Source organism: Myotis brandtii, unplaced genomic scaffold, assembly GCF_000412655.1.
Source record: "Myotis brandtii unplaced genomic scaffold, ASM41265v1 scaffold48, whole genome shotgun sequence".
Classification (NCBI taxonomy): Eukaryota; Metazoa; Chordata; class Mammalia; order Chiroptera; family Vespertilionidae; genus Myotis; species Myotis brandtii.
The window spans coordinates 6331021-6339099 of record NW_005368341.1 but is presented as its reverse complement, the minus strand read 5'-3'; the positions used below and the strand labels follow the sequence as shown (position 1 = coordinate 6339099).

Sequence of the window (8079 nt, the reverse complement as noted above, 5' to 3'; positions counted from 1 at the left end):
GGTGAAAGCAGCATGAAGGGTGGTCGGACCTATCGCTGGTCTAAGCAGTGCAGCCTATGGCTTCCAGGGCTAATCCAGGTGAGGTGGAGCCCTATCGCCCTGAATGCCGGGACCCTCAGATTGACAAGGAATATTATCGCAAGGGCAGAGCTGACTGAGGAGAAGTCTGAGCAGGAGCGATGAAAACAAGCTCTGTATTTGAAGACCCTTTGATCAATAACTTCACCAATGTGATGATGAAAGGAGGAAGCAAATAGATCCCTCATGATGCAGGCTCTGAAAGCTGTGAAAAGGAAGCAGTTTGAGAAGTACCATGCTGCCTCTGCAGAGGAACAGGCAAACACTGAATGCAACAACCTACTCCAACTTCCTCCAAGCACTGAAGATCTGTGAGCCTGGGGTGGGGCTGGTACCTATCCTCAAAGGTGGCCATTTTTTTCTTTTTTTAAAAAAATGTATTTTTGTTGATTTCAGAGAGGAAGGAAGAGGGAGAGAGAGATAGAAACATCAATGAGAGAGAATCATTGATTGGGGATCAAGCCTGCAACCTGTGTCTGTGTCCTGACCGGAATTGAACCGTGTGCTCCTGATTCATAGGTTGATGGTTAACCACTGAGCCACTGTGGCCAGGCAAGGGTGGCCATTTCTACCAGGTCCCTGCGCCGCTAGCCAACCAGAGGCATCGCTTCCTGGCCATGAAGTGAATGATTACTGAGTGCAGGGAGAAGCTCGGTAGATGCTGATGCCAGAGAAGCTGTCCTTAGTTGCTGGAGGCATTCCACAACCAGGGCCCTGAGGTCAAGAGGAAGCACGACAGGCATCAGGAGGCTGAGGCCAACCATGCCCTGGCCCACTACTGCTGGTGGTAGAGGAGGGCAGAGGCTCCAGGAGGAGCCCAGGGCTCTCTGCTGCAAGAAACAATGTGAGCCACTGTTAAATTGAAAAATACCTGCGGTTAAGGACACATAGTTCCTTTATAAGGGCCGGGGGAAGGCCTCACAGGAAGGATGAAGCAATATGTTTTTTGCTTGTTAGTCCTTCCTTTGTGGGCTAGAAGTCACTCTCTCAGCCCTATCTTCTTGCAAAGAGGCAACACATGGACTTGGATTTCCCCCAAGAAACTCAGGGCCCATCCAGGCTTCTCTTCCCTCTGTGCAGGGTAGATCTTGGGGTGATATGAAAGGAAGCATTTTAGTATCAGGAAGGTTTATTAGAAAATTCTCACCCTGAACTGGGTAGCTGGTGATGCAGTACTGGCACTCTGACTGGAGGATATTAAAAAAAAAAAAAAGTGGATGGGATGGAATATTTTGCTAAAACTATATCAATTGTTTGAACTTATGTCATACTGAGAAAATAAGGCAATTATCTATCATAACCATTGATCTGTCATCTGACAACTCAATTAGGTCTGCCTTCAATTTTATTGAAAATGAAGATTTGGAAACAACCTGACTTGGAAAATATTTTGTTTTACAGATATTATAGTCATTACTTTCTCACTTTCTGGGAAATATACCAACAAGGCTTTAATGGAAAAACGATTAGTTATATTTGTTGCTTTTTTACTTACAGGCATCTTGTTTAACCAAATATAACCAGAAAGTTTTGGGGGAAATGAATACGGTGTTAATTTCAATATAGCTTTACTAATATAATAATTTTTATAAAATGCAGTACTCTCATGTTTTCAAGATATTTTCATCAATATCATAGAATTAAGATTTATCTTAATTCATTAACTGAAAATGGCAACCTGAAATTTATTTTGCAAAACTATTAGCCGAATTAAACTCTTAGAGAAAGGGTGACTTCACTTTTAAAAATTCAGATATGTGTTAATACAAATTTTAAGGTATATTCTAAAAACCAATGAGAAACAAAAATGCCCTCTTCATTCAAAAATAAGTTTTTACATTGGGGCAAGTCACCATAATATAGATTAAAGTGGCCAGGGGCTTGTCTTTATATTAGTCAGGTTAGGTAATTTATGTGATAGTAACAAACAATCACATTTCAGTGGCTTTAAAAAACTGGGTTTAATTATTTTATTCTACATTCCCTCTTGGATTAGCTGGCCTCTACTATACCTTGTCCCACTGTAGGACCCAGACTGATATAGCTGCCTCCACCTGAGGTGTTGTCAGTTATTGTAGCAAAAGTAAGAGAGTTTTGGTAATTTATTTGGTAATTCAATGATCTGAGGATTGTAAAGTCGGCAGGGTATTTGTAAATGGGGTGAGGAAAAGCACAAAGTATATGAACCTTAGAGTGCATGGAGCAGGTGTTTTTTGTTTTGTTTGTTCTTAGGTATATCACTTTTAGGAAAGAATAGATATGAAAATTAAAAGTCTAAAACTGATTTTATTTTCTATACCCTGGTATTCATTGCAGTGCTTTCATATACCCTCAAAAAACAAATATTCTGGTTTGTAGATCAACAATTTAAAGGAATATAATCAAAAGTGGAATTGCTGGGTTAGAAAATGTACATCTTCAACTTCATAGAATATTGCTAAATAGATCATATTATATGTATAATATACATAACAATATATTTTATATCATATATACTTGGTAAGGAAATATTGGTCTAGAACTATACTTTAGGCCAAATGGACATAACAGACATATACAGAACATTCTATCCAACAGCAGCAGAACACATTCCTTCTTATGTTTACATGGAACATTCTTGAGAATAGATCATATGTTAGGCCACAAAATGAATCTTAGCAAATTTAAGAAGACTAATACTCATGCCAAGTATTGTTCCAACCACAGTGGTAAGAGACTAGAAATCAATAATAGGAGGGAAGTGGGAAAATTCACAAATATGTGGAAATTAAATAACACACTCAAAGAAGGTCAAAGAAGAAATAAAAATATTTCTTGAGATAAATGAAAATGGAAATAACATACTAAAACTCATTATATGCAGCTAAAACAGTTCTAAGTGGGAAGTTTATAGTGATGAATGTCTATGTCAAGAAAAAAGATATCAAATAATCTAACTTTATACCTCAGAGAACTAGAAAAAACTAAGCTCAACGTTAGTGGAAAGAAGGAAATAAAGGTTGGAGCAGAAATAAGCTAGAGATTGGAAGAACATTAGGAAAGATTAATGAAACTAAGAGCTTCTGCTTATTTTGAAAGATAAAGTTGACAAACCTTTAGCTAGACTAAGGAAAAAGAGGAAAACACAAATACTGGTAAATAAAATCAGAAAGAGGAGACATTGCAACTGATACCACAGAAATAAAAAGGATCATAAGTGACTATCATACACACACACACACACACACACACACACACACATAGGAGTATTATTCAGCCATAAAAAAGAAGGAAATTCTGCCCTTTGCTACATGGACAGACCTTGAAGACATTCTGCTAAATGAAAAAGTGAGACAGAGAAAGAAATAATACATGTTTTCAGTTATATGTGGAATCTAAAAAAGCCAGAGTTGGCCAGCTGGCATGGCTCAGTGGTTGAGTGTCAATCTATGAACAAGGAGGTCACGGTTCGATTCCAGATCAGGTCATATGCCCGGGCTGCAGGTTTGATCCCCGGTGTGGGGCATGCAGGAGGCAGCTGATCAATGATTCTCTCTCATCATTGATGTTTCTATATCTCTCTCCCTCTCTGAAATCAATAAAAATATATAAAAATAAAAAAGCCAAACTTATAGAAATAGAGAACAGAATGGTGGTTGCCAGAGGCAGGGGGTGGAGGAAGTGGGGAGATGTTGGTAAAAGGGTACAAACTTCCAGTTCTAGGATGAATAAGGTCTGGGGATCTAATGTATGGCATGGTGACTACAGATAACAATACCACATTATATACTTGAAAGTTAAGAGAGCAAATCTAAAATGTAATCACCACAAAAGTAAAAAGAATTAGATAAAGATTGACCTAGCAGGCAATTGGGATTTGAAAATTGCCAGAGGCATCCATGTTAACAGAGAAACAGATCATCAGAGCTTTTGAGTGGTTGTTCATAATAAGCAGGTCATTATGGGGCATAATTTGAAGTGCATTGGGCTGGAATAACTTGACTCTAAATCTCTAAACTGTTACCAGTTCTGTTTCTTCCATTACCTGAAATTCTACCATTAGAGGTTTCTTTTTTGAATCTTAGAGTTTGATTTGTCAGTGATTATTTAGTAAAGTGAATTAAACCAGTTGTTAAAAACTTTGTAATTGGTAGAATGAAAATTTTTTTCAAATAAGATTTTATATGGGATGATAGCATATAAATTTAAAAAATTAAAAATGTTCTGGATGAAATGGGTGCTAGAAAGTCCTACCCTTAGGCTGACTTCATTTTTGCTATAATTTTTCCTCCCATAGAACCTCCCAAAGACCCTCCACCAAAATTTTGGGTTTTGCAGGGCAAAGTTTAGAAAACAATCCACAAAATTACCATCAGCAATCAGTTAAGGCAGGGGTATAGGAGTGTCTGACCTAAGGAGAATGGAGGAGAAAAAGGACCATATGAAAATTTTTCCTGGTCTTTTTTTTTTTTTTCCATTTTGGTGAGCTCCAGGCTTCCTAGTACCAAGTGTGAGACTTTTTCTACAAAATTTTCATCCCTTCTGGAATTGGCTGAACTCCTTCCTTGTTAATCACATCCAGCTACTAGGAGATGCTTTAGGGCAAAGAACAGAATAGACATGCATCAGTCAGATCCCAGAAGGAAATAGATGACACATGCAAATTCAGATAATTTGAGGAAGATTATTAAAGGAAACATATAAAAGGCGTCAGTGGAGGGAAACCATAAGCACTGTCCTGGAGTTAGTGGCAGCAGAGCTATTTACCATGAGGCCTGAAGAAATAAAGACAAAGGGAGATTTTGGAAACCCAAAGGCAAGTGTTGTGAAGCAAGATCCTTAGAAGGAAGCAATTACCTTCACTCAGGAACTCAACCAGAAAGGTGGCTTTGCAAAGAGAAAGGGTAATAAATATCCTTACTGTTCTCCTTCCTTCCTATTTCTTACTGAGTCTCCTAATGGCCATCCCCAACTGGAAGCCAGAAGGCAAGAGGGGTCCTATTGATGTAGTCCATATAGATGAGCAACTTGGGCAGAAAGGAGGGTGGAGAAGGGAAGAGAGTATAGTTACAGGGTATATGGCAGCTACCAGAACAATGAAAACCTTTGGAGGATAAAATCTACCAACCAGCCCTAACCGGTTTGGCTCAGGGGATAGAGCATCGGCCTGCGGACTGAAAGGTCCCAGGTTCGATTCCGGCCAAGGGCGTGTATCTTGGTTGCAGGCACATCCCCAGTAGGAGGTGTGCAAGAGGCAGCTGATCGATGTTCCCTCTCTCTTCCTCTCTGTAAAAAATCAATAAAGTATATTTTCCAAAAAAAAATCAAAAAAAAAAATCTACCAACAAATTGTTTCCAGTGCTGGCTAATGCAAAATAATGTGCTAGATACAGAGTAGTAGAGAAAATGATACTTCATTTTTCTAAAACTTTCAGCAATTAATTCAGATTAGACAACTGATGAGACTTTGGGTATTGGACAATGGATTCCAGCTTCTACAACCCTACTATGACTTGAGCATTTTATTCTCTCTCTTCATTGTATCCATAAGGCCTAGCAACTACCAACTAATTCCACAGGCTTAGTAGTTACTATTTTTTCTTATAAATCTCAAATGCCAGATGTATTACATAGGTCAGTGCATCTCCTTCTACTGTACCCCATCCAGATTTACCACTGATGAAAACCTTATTAACTGCGGTGCTATAGCATGCCAGGGGCTATTAACAGTGAAGTTATTTCAAGTCATAGGTATTATGTATACATATATTTTGTATATATAAGATATTACTTATATATTATACATTTACACAATAGACACTTATTCTTTACTCAAGTTGACCTAAAACTTACAGACAGACTAAAAATGTAAATTTGAAAAATTCCATTACAGTTAAAGAAATCGCATTCATGGTTTTAAACCTTCCTACAAAGACAACTTTGTAAGCCAAATGGATGTATATATAATTTCAGGAATATGTACATGTGTAATACATATGAATAAATTTGTACATATTACATACATGAATTTACTTGTTTTCAAAGTTGTTGGTATAAATTATTGATAGTATTCCTTTAACTTTTTCTTTCATTGAAAAACTTTGGAGGGGAAGATTGTAGATTCACAAGCAGTTGTAAAGAATGATACAGACAGATCTAGTGTATCTTTTGGCTAGTTTCCCCCAATGGTAAAATATTGGAAAGCCAAGTATGAAACCACAAGTAGGATATTGACATTGATATAGTCAAGATACAGATAATTCTGTACCTGCAAGGATCACTTCTATTGCCCTTTTATAACTACACCTATTTTTCTCCCTACTTTCCCACACTGGAACTTAACTCCTGGCAACCAGTAATCTGTTTTCTATTAATATAACATTCTTGAAATGACAAAATTATACAAACTGAACATTGAAATCAAGTGTTGATTCCTCACTTTATTCTTCTTTTAAAAAATTGTTTTAGCTATTCTACTTCCTTTGCCTTTCCATATAAATTTTACAATACTCTTGTCTGTATCTGCAAAGAATCTTGCAGAATTCTTGATACAAATTGCACATTAAAGTATATATTAAGCTGGGCAGATTGATACTGTATTGCATCTTCTAATTCATGAACATATGTCTCTCCATTTATTTAGATTGTTTATTTTTAGCACTTTATAATTGTCAGCATAAGAGTTATAAATACATTTTGTTAGACTTACAATTCAATATTTTTTGAGTATACATGGTATTGATATTTTAGTGTTGTGCTCATTGCTCATATGTAGAAAGAAAATTGACTTTTGTAGGTTTATTTTATTTTTTAAATATATATTTTATTGATTTTTTACAGAGAGGAAGGGAGAGGAATAGAGAGTTAAAAACATCGATGAGAGAGAAACATTGATCAGCTGCCTCCTGCACACCCCCTAATGGGGATGTGCCCGCAACCAAGGTACATGCCCTTGACTGGAATCGAACTTGGAGCACTTCAGTCCGCAGGCCAATGCTCTATTCACTAAGCCAAACCGTTTCGGGCTGTAAGTTTATTTTATATTCTATAATCTTGCTGAACTCACTTGTTAGTTCTAGGTGGATTTTTTTTTTGTAGATACCATTGGATTTTGTGCTTAGAAAATTATGTCATTTTAAATGAAAAGTTTTATTTCTTCTTTTCTGTTTGTTGTTATTTCCTTTTCTTGCTTTATTGCATTAGCTTGAACTTCCAGTACAATGTTGAATAAGAATATAAAGATCAGGTATCTTTACCTTGTTCTCAATCTTAGGAGAAAAGCACCTAGTCTTTTACCATTAGGTATGTTGCTAACTATAGGGTTGTTTGTTTGTTTGTTTGTTTGTTTTTGTAGATGCTTCTTATTAAGTTGAGGAAGTCCTCCTTTATTCCTAGTGTCCTATGATACTTTATATCAAATGGATGTTGAGTATTGTCACATGATTTTTTAAATCAGTTGGTATAATCATGTGATTTTTCTACTTTAGCCTTAATATGGTAGTTAATTAATTTTTTGGTAGTTGATTAATTTTTGAGTATTCAGTCAGTTTTGTATCTCTGGTATAAACCCTACCTATACTTTTAAAAATAGTTCTCTTACTAAGCTGTCATCAAATGACTCCTTCGGAATGTGCCATTTGCTTCGTGCCAGGACTCACACTTGTAAATCATCATCTTACCCGAAACACTAAAATATGGGCTTAAACTCTATTTCCTCCAACTAGGAAGAGATGATGATGAAATCTCATTAAAGGGTAGATTCTGGATTTAAAACTGAACACTTCCCTTCTTCCACTAATGAAAGAAAATGCACTTTTTTACTTATGTGCAAAGTTTTCAGTGGAGATGTAGGACCATCATGCTATTAAGACTGCCTTAAATTTGGAAGCTTGGCTACAATATTTTAGTGGTATGTATACATATATAAGTTTTAAAAATACAGAAAAGGCCCAGCCAGTGTAGCTCAGTAGTTGAGCATCGTCCCATGCATCAAGAGGTCACTGGTTCTATTCCCTGTCAGGG

The 8079-nt window shown here is 36.7% G+C and overlaps 1 pseudogene; it reads left to right on the top strand.

The window, feature by feature from the left end:
* Positions 1-151: 151 nt before the first annotated feature.
* LOC102253318 lies at positions 152-883 on the top strand (annotated as a pseudogene).
* Positions 884-8079: the final 7196 nt, after the last annotated feature.